At 48.0% G+C, this 19,689-nt stretch overlaps 1 protein-coding gene across 10 annotated transcripts in view; it reads right to left on the bottom strand.

Moving 5' to 3' along the window:
* BHMG1 (basic helix-loop-helix and HMG-box containing 1) overlaps positions 1–19,689 on the bottom strand; it is a 484,779-nt gene that overhangs the window by 446,188 nt on the left and 18,902 nt on the right. The window lies entirely within an intron of this gene.

Genomic DNA, 19,689 nt, shown 5'->3' with positions numbered 1-19,689 from the left:
ACGCTACGTACGTATCAAAAAATGCAGTGAATAAAAGCACTGCTTCCAATTTCTCCTCCCAGGAAGAAGGAAGGAAAAGCGAGCATGACATAAAAGAAAGGATGACACCCCCCTAGAAAGAAATAGTGGTACCATCCGAACTGATATCCCATATTTCGGAAATCAGAAATAGGAATCCCCGTTGAACAAGGCCTGCAACATAGAAAACTGCAGAGCTGAAGCCATGGCCAAAAGAAACCCCATGTTCAACGGCACAGCCCTTTAGAGTCCCAAAAGACAAGGATGAAATGAAGCCTTCGGTAAACTGAGAAGAAGTACGTGAAGACTGTACTCCAAACCGGGCTTTCTAAGAGGCGCATGAATATACCGCACTCTGTTTAGGAACTGAACTACATGAAGCTGAGAAGTAAGCGAAGAGCAATATACCTAGCCCTTGTAACAAGCCAAGAATGGCACTAGAAGCTGAAGGGAATTGAACGCTAAGCCCTTGGCAATACACTTGTGCCAAAAAGGAACTCTGGAGTGGTTCAAACGTTAAGAAGCACCCAAGAAAAGAAAAACCTCCAAAAGGAAGCAGAAGCCACAGGAGAAGACGTCCGTAGCACCTGGATAAGAGAAGAAACAACCTGCTTCGCATAACCCTTACACGTCAGCCAAGATTTTTCAAAAAACTAGGTCATAATACTAAAGTAGTACAAATATCCATGTTGATTGGACCCTAGGCGAGCAAAGCCGGAGATACCAGGAAACTTCTTAGTCCGGCTGTCGAAAGACTCATCAAATGCGCACAGTAAGGATGGCGCTGCCAATCCAGAGATTCTACAAATACTGTGCCCGGAAAGCGAGCTCGAGATGGCAAATCCAAGCCATCATAAGCCAGCGGAAAACACTGAAAAAGAGAAGGCAGAGGCGAGAAAGGAGCCATGCAGATACCCCCTCTAACTCCCACTCCCTGGGCCCGCCGAAGAAGCTAGGAAGCTTAGAATTGAGAGACGAGGCCATGAGGTCTAGGTTAAGGAGATCTCACGTCCATAAAAAGAGCTAGAACACCTGAGCCACAAATCTCAATATCCAGGATACAGAAGATTACACTATTACTAACATGCACACTTTCCAGAGCATACACAGCGCTGTACACTGTAACATACAAGAAATGGCCCATGCTCAGATTCCGCGGAGAGAAAGTCTATCCAAACTCTTATCCTGATCCATAAAAGGATCTGCCAACAGAAGACGAAGATGAGAGTCCACTCACTGAAGCAGAACAACTTCACCTGCCAACTGAGTACAACACCTACTGCCCAAGCTGTAGAGAAATACCCCCATCCTAATACTGACCAAAAGGACCCTCAGCGGCAATCCGGAAGAATGATCTGAAGCTCCAGAAAGGTAGCCTGACCCTGCTCAAGTGTAGAAGAATGAACAAGTACTGAGTCGCCTCTGAAGACCAGACTCCTGGAGCTGAGGATGGAAGCCACCGAGCCCCCCAACCCGACAGCCCGGGATGGTCGGTGGTCATGAGCTAGTCCAGCAAAGACCGAGGCATGCCTTGAAAAGAGAAATCACGCTGAGCCACAGGAGCTGAGCGATGCAGGAGGAACATACCAAATAATTGGAGCCCTGAGATACTGGGAACCACCGGAACAAAAGCGACTGCTATAGCGTAAGAAGGGGAAAGCAAGCCAAAGTTCCCAGTGGAGTCAGCAATATGGATCCCAGAAACTGTACAGAATCCCATACTCTTGGTCATGGTAAGCGAAGAAGAATACCAATCTGAGACCGAGATCCCATGCCCAAGTCTCCGGAAAGAAACACATGTCTCTCCTATATGAATAAAAACATCACCCCGATATACCTATAAACAGTACAGGAGAAAAGAGCGCTGTGCAAATTCAAAGATGCACGTGTAAAGACCTGAGGAAAAGATACCACCCTTTTCGTGTCAGTCAAATGGCCCGACTGGAAGTCGTCCGAATCAAGCAGGCAGTCAAGAAGAAATTAGATGAATCGCCTGGTAGCGCCAAAACGATACCACCGCCCACATCACCTAAAACGTTCGTGAAGCCTTGGGTAGGCGAAATGGCATGTGCCAAAACCGAAAGCGCTGCTCCAAGAGAGGCAGGCAAACCAAGTGCCGATTCGGAGTCCATAGAGAAAATGTAAATATACTCCCAGGTTGTCTGCAGAAATGTGTAACCCCGAGAAACTAATTCAGCAGAATGGGATCCAGCCTGCCCAATGCCCCCGTCTCGGGCACCATGCAGTAAGTGGAACAACGTCCCTTAGTTCCCGAAGAACTACAAGAACTGTCCTGAGGACCAGTAACACTGAAAAGGGAAACACAAAACATAGAGACTCCAAGAACGAACTGGAAACCTGAGGAGGATGCAAAGATGCAAGCATCATGAAAAATCTTCACAGCCCCCTGACCTGACATTATAGCATCTTCTCCCTCATGAGAAAGCCTGAAGAGTCATTGGAAGAAGTCAAGATCCCCTCAGAATGAAGTGCAGAAGGTCAGGGAATGGCAGGATGAGACTGAAGGATCTGCAAGAAGATTCTCCTAGGAAAAATCAAGTTTCACAATGTAAAGAGGAATATACTGGAACCATGAAAACAGTACTAACCCCATGCAACATGAGCGAAATACGTATGTCCTTTAAAGTGAATACGTACTAGACTCAATCAAGATGCTGCATCTACCGCCCTGTGGTAAACAACAGCATCCTTACAGGTATCAGACAAAGCTCACATCGCTAATGAGAGCTTCAGGGATGAGGCTAACAGCCACATAGCGCGTGATCCTCCGCGGGTTTGATAGAATAGGTAACTGGCTCCTTGTTAAAAGGAGCTGTACAGCCTTTCCTGTCTGGTCAGGGGGCCCGTCTAGCATGTGCCAGGAGAAAATGGCGACAGGAGAAACCAGCGTGATAAGCATGGAAATCTGAAGTCCAGGCCCCCTCAGAAATAGAGAAAGAGAGTCCTGGCTGCAGGAAGATGCGCAGTGTCATTATGCCCATAGAGACAGCCCGAACTTGGAAACTGTTTGTACTACCTTATATATATCCTGTGCCACTATTAGACACATGCAGCTCAGCACAGAGGCCCAAATAAGGACAGTTGCCAACAGACAAAGGCTCAATCTGCAGGGACCCCAAGAGAGATAATGAGATACCTGTGTGAAATACAGGGCACTATCTTACTGCTGATCTCACCGTGCCGTGAGTTGCCGTATGTCGCCCCAGTCCGGAGACAAACCGAGACTGGGTGACCTAGCATAGGTCAGAGTCTCTCTGGTAAATCCCTTGAGTGCTAACCCCAGAGTCCGATTAAACAAGCAGCTTCCTTCAAGGGAGTACAACAGGAACACAGACGTAGACATACAAATCTGCCCAAACTTGTACCAAAGCTGGTGAAACACATACAACTTGTCTGAACCGGAAAGGAGAGAAGCCCCGGCATACCCTGACCAAAGTCAGCTGGAAACTACCGGAACGCTGCAGCTCTCCTGCCATCGCCAGATACCCAAGCGCACGCCTGATTCTCACTGACATGTGGCCGCTGCATCAACGCTCCTAGAAACACAGTCGGATTCAAGTCCCGCAAAATTTACCCTGCCGCGGCTTGCATAGAAATAAAATCAGACTCAGGGAATAACCAGGAGAATGGCCCACAGCGCCGGAAAAACATGTCTTATCTCATGCTGCTATAAACCGGCACCTGCACAATCAGCTGCACATTGCCGTGACAAACACAGATGAAAGAGAGCCTCAGAATAAACAGGACTACTATTGCTACACTGAAACCCAACAATGAGAACAAGTGCGAGCATGAAATCGCACCGCTACTGTCGCGCTGTAACCAACAAGGAAACTAAGCATGTGCATGCAAAGGGCGGGAAGTCCCGGCTCCCTCCATGGATTTCTAGTCATAAAACTTAGCCTCAATAAAATATCCTTGCCTTAAACGTACGTTGACCGAACCCACATTACTAAGACTCCCAAACAGAACCTGAAGTTCAAACAGACATACTCACAAGCTTGTTGTTAGGGCCGGTTGAAGCCAGTTAAAGCTTGTTGATCAGCAGTAACCGAGCAGAATGGAGGAACTGTGGTCTCTTTTTTTTTTTTTTTTAGAGAAGGGAAAGAAGAAAAAAATTGAGACCCAGTCAGACCCTCTATCACTGAAGGGAGGGTGAGGCAGGGACCTAGGGGGCCCAGGTGTAACCCCTAAAGCCGGCACCGTTCAGCCGGACACCCCTGTCTCACTGAAGAGAAAATCTCAACAGGAGAAATAGCATTGCCAGCTCACTGAAGAGAAACCTCAACAGGAGAAACAGAATGGCAGTCTCACTGAAGAGAAACCTCAACAGGAGAAAATAAAGTTCCAGTCACAGCCAGAATTCAGGAGCTAGTTGAATAGCGATCTTTTCCTTCTGGGAGATAGAGAATACTGGATAAACAGGAGGAGTGCCAGCCAATAGGACCACCTGTTAATCATTTTCTCTATCTCCGCCTGCTGGTAGATGTGGGCTATCCCATTGGTCTCTGGATTCATCTGCTGCTGTTGCTAGGGAAATGCCGGTTGCTCAGCACTATGAGGGCAGAATTGTTTAATAGTCACTGTGGTCTCTTTTTTTTTTTCAGTGAAGGGAAAGAAAAAAAATTGAGACCCAGTCAAACCTTCTATCATTGGAGGGAGGGTGAGGCAGAACCTGGGGGGGCCAAGGTGTAACCCCTATAGCTGGCACCGTTCAGCCAGACACCCCTGTCTCACTGAAGAGAAACCTCAACAGAAGAAATAAAATTGCCATCTCACTGAAGAGAAACCTCAACAGGAGAAATAGAATGGCAGTGTCACTGAAGAGAAACCTCAACAGGAGAAATTAATTTTCCAGTCACAGCCAGAATTCAGGAGCTAGCTGAATAGCGACCATCACCTGCTGGGAGATAGAGCATACTGAAGATGCAGGAGGCGTGCCAGCCAATAGGACCACCTGTTAATCAGTTTCTCTATCTCCACCTACTGATAGATGTGTGCTATCCCATTGTTCTCTGGATTCATCTGCTGCTGTTGCTAAGGAATGTCAAGTCTGGTTAGCTTCTCAATGAAGCAGCCGGTCTGTTAAGACATTTTGCAGAAGGTGGTTTGCTTGAGCCATAAATTGTCCCCTGAGGCAGAAATTGAAATGAGGCTTCATTGGAAAAGAACAACCAGCAGCCAGGACTTTAAGAATAGCCTCAGCCAGATAGTTTTTTGTATTTTTTCAGCATTTTTTATGAATACATTTGGTATATGTGTTTATTTTTGAAACTTTGACAATTTACATATTCCAGTGAGCACAGAATTTGTTACACTTGCATGGAAGGACACTGACAGATAAGTACAGTTTTTGTAATTATTTAAAGAACATGGTTTTAGGCATTTATATAAAATTGAAGCGAGAGCATTTGTGATGTAACTGTGCTTGTACTTAACAAGTTTTTTCTGCAATGCACCTCTTAATACTGGTGTTTATCGCTAAAGTTGCTGAAGTTTTCTCTTTGATTATAGTTGTAAAACAGTAGGTTTATCAGAGTCTTTTCATTCAAGTTTATGTCAAGAGTGTTGGTAATATTTTCACCAACTTTAGCAGTATTACATTAGTTTCCCAAGCAATTCATAGCAGTTTGAGGCCCTTTGCTTAACCTTTAAGGTCCTCTATTTTAAGCAGTAACAGGCCAACAAAATCACCGTTTACGATCCTCATTTGCTTAGGTCTTCAACAGACTGTCTAAAACTATACTAATTGCACGAGAATGAACTATTCTCTTATACAGTGGTGCCTCACACAACGGACGCCTCGCACAGCGCACGCTGCGCACAACGAACTTTATGTCTTGATTCGTACAACGAACTTCGTTTCACACAACGAAGTCGCCCGAGCTGCATCCTTCCGCGCAGGCACTGCGCTTAACTGCCCTCTCTCTGCCTGGCTCCCTCTTGCCCCCCCGACTCCCCGACACGATCGGGGCAAAAGGGAGCCCAAGCCCTCTTGCCCCGCCGATTCCCCAACTCCCCGACAATATCGGGCCAGGAGGGAGCCCAAGTCCTCCTGGCCACGGCGACCCCCTAACCCCACCCTGCACTACATTACGGGCAGGAGGGATCCCAGGCCCTCCTGCCCTCGACGCAAACCCCCCCTCCCCCCAACGACCACCCCCCCCCAAGAACCTCCGACCGCCCCCCCAGCCGACCCGCGACCCCCCTGGCCGACCCCCACGACACCCCCAACCCCCTTCCCCGTACCTTTCTGTAGTTGGCCGGACAGACGGGAGCCAAACCCGCCTGTCCGGCAGGCAGCCAACGACGGAATGAGGCCGGATTGGCCCATCCGTCCCAAAGCTCCGCCTACTGGTGGGGCCTAAGGCGCCTGGGCCAATCAGAATAGGCCCGGGAGCCTTAGGTCCCTCCTGGGGGCGGGGCCTGAGGCACATGGGCCCAACCCGACCATGTGCCTCAGGCCCTGCCCCCAGGAGGGACCTAAGGCTCCCGGGCCTATTCTGATTGGCCCAGGCGCCTTAGGCCCCACCAGTAGGCGGAGCTTTGGGACGGATGGGCCAATCCGGCCTCATTCCGTCGATGGCTGCCTGCCGGACAGGCGGGTTTGGCTCCCGTCTGTCCGGCCAACTACAGAAAGGTACGGGGAAGGGGGTTGGGGGTGTCGTGGGGGTCGGCCAGGGGGGTCGCGGGTCGGTTGGGGGCGGTCGGAGGTTCTTGGGGGGGGGCGGTCGTTGGGGGGAGGGGGGGTTTGCGTCGAGGGCAGGAGGGCCTGGGATCCCTCCTGCCCGTAATGTAGTGCAGGGTGGGGTTAGGGGGTCGCCGTGGCCAGGAGGACTTGGGCTCCCTCCTGGCCCGATATTGTCGGGGAGTTGGGGAATCAGCGGGGCAAGAGGGCTTGGGCTCCCTTTTGCCCCGATCGTGTCGGGGAGTCGGGGGGGCAAGAGGGCTTGAGCTCCCTCTTGCCCCGATCGTGTCGGGGGTGCCAGGGACCACACGGAGTCACCCACCGTACCACCCGATTCGGGTAAGCGCAGGTATCGGTGGGTGGCTTATTTGCGGGGGGGTGCCTTATTTTACATTTTTTTCTAAAAAGGGGGGGCTGTCTTATTTGATGGCCCTGCCTTATCATCGGGGAAACACGGTAGAAAAAAAAAAAAAAAATGAACAGTTAAGTCCCAGTTTTTGCCGCTGAGACTCTGCCCTCTCTCATTGTAAAATTAGACTCTACTTAGTCTGTCTTTAAATATAAAAAATGTGTGTTGTTTTAAAAAACAATTATGTTTTTAGATGTATCTAAATAAAAATAATAACCAAAAATTTATCTTTTTTTATGTCATCTTAGCATATTTTATGCTACAGAACGAATTATTTTTTTTAACATGTATTGTTATGGGAAAACGCGTTTCACATAACGAACTTTTCGCATAACAAACTTGCTCCTGGAACGAATTAAGTTCGTTGTGTGAGGCACCACTGTACTACATATTTTAGGGAATTCACTTCCAAAGGACCTTCATTTGCAGGTTTGGGGGTCATAGAGTCATGAATTTGATATACCACCTATTATATGCAGGTTTTTATCAAGATATTTTTAAGCTGCATATTTTTTTTAATGTCAAATTTGCATGAAGAATTTACTGTATATTGCCTTGAAACATGGCTAGGTGATTCATGAATATTAACAAATAACCAAATCACTGCACTGATATTAGTACAGTTGATTACATCAGCCTAATTGTGACTTATCATTCCTCAATTCATACCTTTAATACATTATCACATAACACACAGAAGAGACCATAATAAACTGATTCAAAAGAAACACTAAAAATATGAACCAAATACAGGGGCATGGTGTGACTAGTGAAGAAGTAGCCCTGCCTTGTTGCACAACAGTACTCTGACATTTGCCTGTTGTGTGACTGGACAGCTGTTTGATGACGGCAAGTATACAGAATAGTGACCAAAGAAGAGGAAGTAGGTAAGCAATGATTATCAGTTGCTTGTAATCATTACACAGGTTCTGATGAGCAAATAAATGAGAGAAAAAAAATACAGAACAAATTTGTTTAGCGTACCAGAAAGCTCCTGGGAAATTAAGCAGCTGTGAATGCTGCATAGAAACCAGTTCTTAAAGTGTATTTCTATTTTTGTTATTTTATACAGAGATGGATATCCATCTCTATCTGGTACAATATCAGGGGGTAGTTGTATGTGAAATGATAAAAGGCTGGAATGACTCTTGTTCTCATATACCATACTACATGACAGACTACTCCAATATTTAAGTGCTGGTATAGAGAAAAAGAAAAAAAAAAAAAAGATCATTTGGTTACTGTGTGATCCAATACTCAAATAAAAAAAAACTATATAAATATATAAAAATCAAAACAAAGAAGAAAATGCCAATCCAAATATATATATTTTTAAGGAAGCTCGAAATTTGGAATAGATAGGTTCACAGCAGAGTTCATTTGGCAGGGAGTTTCATAAATAATGTAACTGATGTAGAAAAGACAGAGTTTTGAGTAGATTTTAATCTTACCAAATGAGCAGATGATAGTGTCTGGTAGTGTCAATCTATTTAGAGTCGATTAATGCAAAGTGCAGGCAGGTTTATACGGAAAACAGTTACTTACCGTAACAGGTGTTATACAGGGACAGCAGGCAGATATTCTCACATGTGGGCGACATCATCCACGGAGCCTGGATGCAGACAGCTTCGCAAGCAGACTTGCTTGTAGAACTTCAGAAAGTTCACAACTGCCACCACACATACGCAAGAACCTTCCTGTCCTGCGTAGGGCGCGTCTCTCCTCAGTTCAGATAGCTAGCAAAGAAGCCAACTAGAGGACGTGGATGGGTTGTGAGAATGTCTGCTTGCTGTCCCTGGATAGCACCTGTTATGGTAAGTAACTGTGCTTTATCCCAGGACAAGCAGGCAGCATATTCTCACATGTGGGTGACCTCCAAGCTAATCAAATGGGATGGTGGGAGTGTTGGCAACTTAGGAGAATAAATTTTGTAAAAACTGTCTGGCCAAAATGGCCATCCCATCTGGAAAAAGTATCCAGACAATAATGAGAAGTGAATATATGAACCGAGGACCAAGTGGCAGCTTTGCAGATTTCCTCAATAGGAGTAGATCTGAGGAAAGCTACTGATGCCGCCATGGCTCTGACTCTCTGGGCTGTGACTCGGCTCTGTAGATGCAGTCCAGCCTGAGCATAGCAGAAAGAGATGCAAGCAGCTAACCAGTTGGAGATGGTGCGCTTGGAAATCGGATGTCCCAACTTGTTTGGACTGAAGGAGACAAAAAGTTGAGGTGCAGATATATGTGATTGAATGTGTTGCAAGTAGAAAGCCAAAGCACACTTACAATCCAGAGTATGAAGAGCTGTTTCTCCAGGGTGAAAATGAAGCTTTGGGAAAAACACTGTATAATAGATTGATTGAGATGAAAGATTCCGGAGGACTGGAAGGTGGCGAATGTTACGCCAATCTTCAAAAAAAGGTTCGAGGGGAGACCCGGGAAACTACAGTCTGACTTCGGTACCGGGAAAGATGGTAGAGTCGCTGATAAAGGACCGCATCATTGATCACCTTGACGGACACGGCCTGATGAGGACCAGCCAGCACGGTTTCAACAAAGGCAGATCTTGTTTGACAAACTTGCTGCACTTCTTCGAGGAAGTAAACAGGCAAATAGACAAGGGCGACCCGGTTAACATTGTATATCTGGATTTTCAGAAGGAGTTCGACAAGATTCCGCATGAACGACTACTTTGGAAAATTGTGAGCCATGGAATCGAGGGTGAAATACTCACGTGGATTATAAACTGGCTGAAGCATAGGAAACAGAGAGTGGGGGTAAATGGACAATACTCGGACTGGAAGAGCGTCACCAGTGGGGTGCCGCAGGGCTCAGTGCTTGGACCCGTACTCTTCAACATCTTTATAAATGATCTGGACATAGGTACGACGAGTGAGGTGATTAAATTTGCAGACGATACGAAGTTGTTCAGAGTAGTGAAGACACAGGGGGATTGTGAAGATCTGCAACGTGACATAATCAGGCTCGAGGAATGGGCATCGACATGGCAGATGAGGTTCAACGTGGATAAGTGTAAAGTGATGCATGTCGGTAACAAAAATCTCATGCACGAATACAGGATATCCGGGGCGGTACTTCAAGAGACCTCCCAGAAAAGAGACTTGGAAGTTCTGATCGACAAGTCGATGAAGCCGTCTGTGCAATGTGCGGCGGCAGCAAAAAAATACGAACAGAATGCTAGGAATGATAAAGAAGGGGATCACAAACAGATCAGAGAAGGTTATCATGCCGCTGTACCAGGCCATGGTACACCCTCACCTGGAGTACTGCGTCCAGCACTGGTAGCCGTACATGAAGAAGGACACGGTACTACTCAAAAGGGTCCAGAGAAGAGCAACTAAGATGGTTACGGGGCTAGAGGAGTTGCCGTACAGCGAAAGATTAGAGAAACTGGGCCTCTTCTCCTTCGAACAGAAGAGATTGAGAGGGGACAAGATTGAAACATTCAAGGTACTGAAGGGAATAGACTTGGTGGAAAAGGACAGGTTAGGGAGAACGAGAGGGCACTCTAAAATTGAAAGGGGATAGATTCCGTACGAATGTAAAGAAGTTCTTCTTCACCCAGAGAGTGGTAGAAAACTGGAACACTCTTCTGGAGTCTGTCGTAGGGAAAAACACCCTCCAGGGATTCAAGACCAAGTTCGACAAGTTCCTGCTGAACCGGAATGTACGCAGGTAGGACTAGTCTCAGGGCGCTGGTCTTTGACCAGAGGGCTGCCGCATGAGCGGATTGCTGGTCACGATGAACCACTGGGTCTGACCAAGCAGCGGCAATTCTTATGTTCACTTTAGGTAAGAATTTAGGATGAGTACGGAGGACCACCTTGTCATGATGGAATACTGTGAAAGGCGAATCTGCTACTAAAGCTTGGAGCTCGCTGATCCTGCGAGCGGAGGTGAGAGCAATGAGAAAAACCACTTTCCAAGTGAGATATTTAAGATGAGCCAAATCTATTGGTTTGAAAGGAGGCCTCAATTGAGCAAGAACAACATTAAGATCCCAAACCACTGGAGGCAGTTTGAGAGGTAGTTTGACAATGAAAAGTTCTTTCATAAATCTGGAAACCACAGGATGAGCAGAAAGAGGTTTCCCTTCAATAGGCTGATGGAAAGCAGCAATTGAACTGAGATGGACTCGAATGAATGTGGATTTGAGGCCTGATTGAGATAAATGCAACAGGTAATCCAAAACTGAAGACAAGGAGGTAGATTGAGGCTCCTTGTGATGAATGGGGCACCAAGCAGAAAATCTAGTCCATTTCTGATTGTAGCATTGTCTAGTGGTAGGCTTCCCAGAAGCCTCTAAAATGTCCTGTACAGATTGAGAAAACTATAGAGTGGTAGTTAGGTTGAGAGGTACCAAGCTGTCAGGTGTAGAGACTGCAAGTTGAGACCCCTGACTCTGTGTAAGCAGAGAGGGGAAAACTGGTAGAAGCAGTGACTCCCTGCTGCTGAGTTGCCTGGGCTACCGAGGAGCTATCAGAATCATGGTGGCATGTTTGACTTTGACAAGAGAATGAGAGGGAATGGAGGGAATGCATAGAGAAACTGATTCGTCCATTCCAGTAGAAAAGCATCTGCCTCCAGTCAGTGAGGAGTGTATATCCTGGAACAGAACTGAGGCAGTTTGTTGTTGTGGGGAGACGCGAAGAGATCTATCTGAGGGGTCCCCCACTGAGAAAAAATGGGATGAAGAGGCGAGGAATTGAGTGTCCATTCATGAAGTTGTAGAAGACAACTCAATTTGTCCGCCAGACAGTTTTTCTCTCCCTGAATGTAGACAGCTTTGAGGAAGGTGTTGTGAAGAATTGCCCAATCACACAGCTATAGAGCTTCCTGGCAAAGAGGGCGAGATCCTGTTCCTCCCTGTTTGTTGACATAGTACATGGCGACTTGGTTGTCCGTCCGAATGAGGACTACCTGGTCGTGAAGAAGAAGCTTTGAGAGCATTGATAATTGCTCTGAGTTCCAACAGATTGATGTGACACTGACGATCCGTGCTGGATCAATGATCTTGAGTACAGAGACCATTGAGATGAGCCCCCCAAGCATAGGTCGAAGAATCTGTCGTGAGGACTTTCTGATGATGGGGTGTTTGAAAAAGTAAACCTCTGGAGAGACTGGAAGAGAGCATCCACCAGTGGAGAGACTGTCTCAACGAAGGAGTCACTCTGATGTGTTAAGAGAGTGGGTCGCAAGCCTGCGCCCACTGAGATGCCAGGGTCCACTGAGGAATTCTGAGGTGAAGTCTGGCAAAAGGAGTCACGTGAACTGTAAAAGCCATCTGACCGAGAAGAACCATCAAGTGTCTTGCTGAAATTGTAGTCAAGGAAGACACTTTGTGACAAAGATGAATGAGAGCAGCCTGACGTTGTTGAGGAAGGAATGCTTTGAGTCAGACAGTATCTAGAAAAGCTCCGATGAACTGCAAAGTTTAGGAGAGCTGTAGTTGGGATTTAGGAAAGTTAATTTCGAATCCCAAACTTTGTAGGAACCACATAGTCTGTTGGGTCGCTACAATAACCCCTTGAAATGTAGAATCCTTGATGAGCCAGTCGTCCAGGTACAGAAACACCTGAAGGCCATGGTTCCGCAGAGCTGCTGCCACTACCACTAGGCACTTGGTGAACACTCTTGGAAATGAAGCCAGGCTGAAAGGTAGCACTCTGTACTGAAAATGCAGATTCCCCACCCGAAATCTGAGGAATTGTCTAGAGGCTGGATGAATGGGAATACGAGTGTAAACCTCTTTGAGATCTAGAGAACATAACCAATCATTCTGATCTAGTATAGAGATACCAGAGACAGCATCCAAAATTTCTCTCCAACCAGAAATTTGTTGAGGGCTCCGAGATAGAGAGCTGCACAGGAACGGGGACGACGGGAATCCCGCGGGACCCGCGGGCATCCCACGGGTTCCCCCTTCGGGTCACGGGGATCCCGTGGGGACGCCCCTAGGGTCGCGGGGATCCCGTGGGGACGCCTCCGAGGGTCACGGGGTTCCTGCGGGGCTGGATGTACTCAGTCGCGCGGCTCTTCTTCTCCCTACCTTCTCTGCTTGCAGCACAGAGCCGAACGGAAGTCTTCCCAACGTCAGCGCTGACGTCGGGAAGACTTTCGTTTGGCTCTGTGCTGCAGGCAGTGCAGGTAAGGAGGAGAGTAGCCTCGCGGTTCGAGTGGCTACCAAGGGAGGGGGCGGTCCGCCCCGCCCCGCCACACCCCACCCCGCCCCGGTTGCAGCACAGCCGGCCAGGTCCCCTTACTTTTGTGGCACTTCCCCGACCGACCGACAACAGCCCTGGTCCGACAATCCTCCCTGCCCTGTAGCCGCGAATCTAAATTATCTTCTTACAGCAGCTGTAATAAGGTAATTTAGATTCGCGGTTAAGGGCAGGGAGGTTTGTCGGACCGGGGCTGTTGTCGGTCGGTCGGGGAAGTGCCACAAAAGTAAGGGGACCTGGCTGGCTGTGCTGCACCTGGGGCGGTAGAGAAGGAGGGGGGAGAAGGACGCTGAAATGCCATGGGGAAGACGGGAGGGGGGGAAGGACTCTGAAAGCACTTGAAGACAGAGGAGGGAGAAGGACGCTGAAAGCACATGGGGAATACAAAGGGGTGGAGAAGGACGCTGAAAGGCCATGGGAAGGGCGGGGGGGGGAAGGACTCTGAAAGCACTTGTGGAAGACAGAGGGGGGAGAAGGATGCTGAAAGCACATGGGGAAGACAAAGGGGTGGAGAAGGACGCTGAAAGGACATGGGGAAGACGGGGGGGTGGAGAAGGACACTGAAAGGCCATGGGGAAGACAGAGAGGGAGAAGGATGCTGAAAGGACATGGGGAAGACAGAGGGGGGAGAAGGACGCTGAAAGGAAATGGGGAAGAGAGAGTAGGGAGAAGATGCTGGCAGGGAAGAAGACAGATGCCAGACTATGGGGGGAGCGGAGAGAAGAAGATGGGTGCCAGACCAATTTGGAAGGGGGAAGAAAGGGAGAGGCACAGTAACAGAGCAAATGGAAGATGCAGAAGGAAGAGAGACAGTGGATGGAAGGAATTGAATGAGAACATGAGGAAAGCAGAAACCAGGCAACAAAGGTAGGAAAAGAATTATATTTCTTTTTTTTTATTTTGCTGCAGGATAAAATAGTATATTAGTTGTGTTGATAAAAATTTATAAACATTAGAGGCTCTGGTAGAAACCCGTTTGCAAAGTATGTATTCTTCCCAATTAATATTTTCAAATTAATAAAGTCTTTTTGCTTATTTGTAAATGGGTTTCTACCAGAGCCTTTAATTCAGTAGCATAATTAAATGAAATAACTATTTCTGAAGTTTATAGGGACGGGCGGGGACGGAGGGGATTCATCGCGGGGACGGGTGGGGACGAAGGGGATTCCTCGCGGGGACGGGTGGGATTCCTCACGGGGACGGGTGGGACTTTGGCGGGGACGGGTGGGATTTCTGTCCCCGCGCAACTCTCTACTCCGAGATCCAAAATAGGTTGCACATCACCCATCTTCTTCGGCACAGAGATGAAGCAGAGCTTGAGCTTCCTGAAGAAGTGCGGTCTGGGATGGATTGGAAGGATACTGTTTTGGAGGCAGATCTGGAGGAACCTGAATGAAATGAAGAGAGTATCCTTCCCTGATGTAATGATCTCCCAGCGGTGGTAAAAATGTTGGAGACGACCTCCAATGGGAAGGGGAGAGGACAGAGGCAGAACGATTGAGCTTATGCTCTGTAGTAGATGGTCAAAAAGGCTGAGAAGCCTTAGGCGCAGCAGGTGTCTGAGGTTTCTGCTGCCTCTGTTGTGGTTGCTTCTTAGGAGGTTCTGTGGTATAAGGAGTTCCTCTCTGTGGGAAACGCCTCCGATAAGATGGAAGAGGTCTGAAGCCTTTAGAAGTGGAAGGCTTAGGCTTAGGACGAGTGATGGAAACAAACGATTTTTCATGTTCAAACAATCATTTAGTAGCTGCCTCAATGGAGTCATTAAACAAATCATTGCCTTGACAAGGAATGTTGGCCAGATGGAGGAGCTGCCATACAGCGAAAGATTAGAGAAACTGGGCCTCCTCTCCCTCGAACAGAGGAGATTGAGAGGGGACATGATCGAAACATTCAAGGTACTGAAGGGGATAGACTTAGTAGATAAGGACAGGTTGTTCACCCTCTCCAAGGTTGGGAGAACAAGAGGGCACTCTCTAAAGTTGAAACGTAAGGAAGTTCTTCTTCACCCAAGAGAGTGGTAGAAAGCTGGAACGCTCTTCCAGAGGCTGTTATAGGGGAAAACACCCTCCAAGGTTTCAAGACAAAGTTAGACAAGTTTCTGCTGAACAAGAACGTGCGCTGGTAAGGCTAGTCTCAGTTAGGGTGCTGGTCTTAGACCAGAGTGCCGCCACGTGAGCGGATTGCTGGGCATGATGGACCACTGGTCTGACTCAGCAGTGGCAATTCTTATGTTCTTAAGATTAGGGTCCATGTCTATAGTGCGGAGCCAGGCAAGCCTGTGTATCGTACTGAAAAGGCAGTGACCCTCGAGGAAAGCTCAAATGCTTCATAGGAAGATTGAAGGAGATGCACGCGGAGTTGAGTCAGAGTGGTGATCGTCTGCTGAAAACCTGGAAGAATATGTTGAGGAACATATTTGAAATATTCAGGCAGTGTGTCAACCAAATGCTTGAAATAAGAAATGAAAACTAAGTTGTAATTCAAAACCTGCAACCGAACTTGTCCATAGTCCTGCCCTCTGTTCCAGGAGGGACAGTAGCATAAACTTTGGCAGGATTGGTCTTTTTTAGAGAAGACTCCACAAGAAGGGACTGATGGGATAACTGAGATTTCGCGAAGCCCTTGCTGTAGACCATCCTGTATCGAGACTTCAGCTTTCCTGGGACATTAGGAATGGAATAAGGTGTCTCAAGGTTTCTCTTGAAGGTTTGAGGAAGAAGTCTATTAACGGGTAATTTGAGTGACTCCACAGGATGAGACATACCCATTTCTTCTAAATACTCCTGAGTACTTAGAATCAGAGTCCAAAGTAATATTGAGTTCCTTACTCATTTGACGAAGAAGGAAAAAAAATAAAAGATATCTGCTACAAGGAAGGCCTCGACTCCTTGAGTAGCGTGCTTTTGCTCCAGACGAGACACTAGTGTGAGGAGGATCATCTCGAGGTACAGCCAAGAACGCGACTCCTTGTGATACTGCTAAGTGCTCAGGCTGGACTGCAGGAAGCAGAGTCGTGGTAGGAGCATGTTTGGCAAGCATATTACCAAACTAAAAATCCAAGATGGTCTGGATTATAGCCTCCAAATGTGACACTGAGACTTGAGGATCTGCTACACTTGGTGTGGCTATAGTCTCTGAGGAAGAGGAGGAAGAATGACTCTTCGACTTGGAGACATGCTTCTTTGGTATCTTGATAACCCACTACTGGTACCTGACCTGAGGGAGGCAGCGAGGCAAGCGTCTCGTCAGGAGAAGAGTTAGCAGATTTACTCGAGGATGAGGACCCAACCAAACGAGGATGGCTTGATTAAAGTTGAAGCCGAGGTCGAGGCAGAAGGGGAACTCCTGTAATCTTGACCGGATTCAAGGTCAAGACCGGGCCAAGTGGATCCATACCTCCAAAGAGTTTTTCTACCTGAACTCGATGATGTATGCGTGCTTGAGGTTGAAGGGTAGCACAGCAAACACAGGACTCCGGACAATGGTCAGGTCCCAAACACTGAATACACCACCGATGTGGGTCAGTAAGGGAGATCATGCGCTAGCAATGGCTACGCTTCTTGAAGCCTGTTACTGGCCGGGATATATACAGGAAGATAGCCGCAGCTAAGTAAAAAACTGCTGGCTGAGGCCGCGAGGCAGGTCTTGCCATGACTGAAAGAAAAAATAAAGTCTCTTTTTTTTTTTTAAATGAAACGCGCAAGAAATACACAGCGACCCTAAAAAGAACTAAACACGAGCCACAGTGAGAGAAGGCACAAAGTAGAACTGAGTCTAGCGCAGAGCATCGAAATAGGACTTGTCGGCTCCACAGAAAATTGAGAACTGAGGAGAGACACGCCCAATGCAGGGTGGGAAGGCACTTGCGCATGCACGGTGTGGCAGTTGCAAACTTTCTGAATTTCTTCAAGCAAGTCTGCTTGCAAAACTGTCCATGTCCGGGCTCCGTGGATGACGTCACCCACATGCTGCCTGCTTGTTCTGGGATAACAAGTAATTTTGCAAGATAGGCTACCCACTAGTCAGTATTGTCAAACCTCGGTTTGTGAGTAACACAGTTTGCAAATGTTTTGCAAGACGAGCAAAACACTTGAGCAAACTAACTCGCAAAGCGAGCGTTGACTCGGTATGCATGCTTGTCACACACACACACACACACCCGTAGCCCACCACCAAACCCTTACCTGCAGCAGACACCGGCTGCGGGGCCTTGAGCATCTGCGCATGAGAATCTCGGAGAGGGTGGGAGCCAGAAGGCCTTGTGCATGACATCATCAGGGATGCGGCAGAGGAAATTAGGCCAGTAGAAGACCCGAAGCAGCATTTAGTGTGCTTGGGACGCTGCTGCTCCTGCCGGGTTTGTCAGCCCTGTAGCGGTGGGAGGGTCAACGGGGGTTTCAGTTTTGCCGGGTAGGGTCGGCAGGGGGGGCGGGGAGGAATCGGGTGGGGGGAGTCAGGCAGGCATCGGAGGGGGGGAGGTTCAGTGGAAGGGGAATGGGAGGCAGGCAGGCTGGCATCGGAGGAAGGGTGGGGGTTCAATGGAAGGCAGACAAGCAGGATGGCATGGGGGGTGTTCCATGAAAACATGCTGCTCAGGGGGATGGGAGGCAAGCAAGCAGGCAGGCAGGCATGGGGGTAGGGGGGTTCAGTGGAAGGGGAATGGGAGGCAGGCAGGCTGGCATCGGAAGGGGGGTGGGGGGTTCAATGGAAGGCAGACAGCCTGATGCAGGATGGCATCAGGGGGTGGGTTCCTTGGAAACATGCTACTCAGGGGGATGGGAGGCAGGCAGGCAGACTGGCATGGTGGGGGTTTCGCTGGAAGGGGGATGGGAGGCAGGCAGGCTGGCATTGGAGGGGGGTGGGGGGTTCAATGGAAGGCAGGCACGCAGGATGGCATCGTGGGGGGGGTTCCATGGAAATATGCTGCTCAGGGGGATGGGAGGCAGGCAGGCTGGCATGGGGGGGTTTCAATGGAAGGCAGGCTGGCATCGGAGGGGGGGAGGAAGGAGGCACTGGGGGCACTAAGGACATAGAAAGGGGCACTAAGGACATAGGAAGGAGGCACAGGGACATTCACAGACAGAAAAAATGACAGACAGGCAGCATGCAAGGAGAGAGAGACAAATAAAAAAAATACCCAGACAGACAGACAGACATGAAGGGAAGGGGGGGCCGACAAAGAACAGGACTCGAACCGCAAGGAAAAAGCTGGGGAACACTATAAGGGAAGGGGGGCCATGGAGCAGGCTAGACCACGGGAAGGGAAGGGAAAGGAGCCGAACGGAGCAGCCAGATCGCAGCAGGCCACAACGCGGGGGAGGGGCCTAACGGAGCAGGCCAGATCGCGGTAAGAGAAGGGAAGGGGTGGGGGAAATGCTGCAACTGCTGCACAGGGACCTGTAGGGGAAGCCAAATACCGCTGCTGCTGCACAGGGAAGTCGGGGGGGGGGGGAAGGGAAATGCTGTTGCTGCTCCACAGGGAAGTGGAATGGAAATGCTGCTGCACAGGGAAATGGAGGCAAAGAATGACTGACAGACAGCAGGAGGGAGGGAGACAGACAGAAAGGAAGAAAGACACAAGGGCAGGGAAAGGGACAGAAAGACAGACAGAAAAAGGGAGCCAAGGAGAGAGAGAGAGAGAGAGACAGCGGGAGAGAGAGAGAGACAGAAAGAAAGAAAGACAGACAGACGTATATTCTAGCACCCGTTAATGTAATGGACTTAAAGACTAGTATTAGAATAGTAGAAATAGGTTGAAAATTAGATACTTGTGATGAATCCAAAGAATGATTTTTGAGAATTGGATAGACAATGGCAGTCTTCCAATCCAATGGGACCTCACCTAGAAAGATAAGCTATTGTTGATCATGTTAAAAATTAAGGGTGATAAACCAAGTCTATTATCAAGAGTCCAAGTTGAAAGGATTTGGTCTAATGGACAAGTGGTCTTTTTCATAGAATATAGAATATAGTTAGAGGCAGACTTAAATATCGTTGCTATCACAGAGACACGGTTCACTGATTCCCATGGATGGGACACCAACATACCGGGATATAATCGTTTTAGGAAGGACATAGATGGTCAAAAAGGTGGCCTTGAAAAAGCTTTGGCGAAACATGTTGGCGACATGAATATCCCGATGGTTAAGACCACATTGAAAGCTAAGAACTTGTAGAATTCTAAGTACTAATAACCTTTAAGAAAATGAGAATTATTTATATTTTGCACTTTACACTTAAAAATTAAATTATAAAATTGGATAGTTAAAGAAAATATATTTTGAACTTGTGACGAACCTACACGTTAAGCTT

Source organism: Geotrypetes seraphini, chromosome 8 (genome assembly GCF_902459505.1).
Source record: "Geotrypetes seraphini chromosome 8, aGeoSer1.1, whole genome shotgun sequence".
Lineage (NCBI taxonomy): Eukaryota > Metazoa > Chordata > Amphibia > Gymnophiona > Dermophiidae > Geotrypetes > Geotrypetes seraphini.
This window is presented reverse-complemented; position numbering and strand designations above follow the sequence as displayed.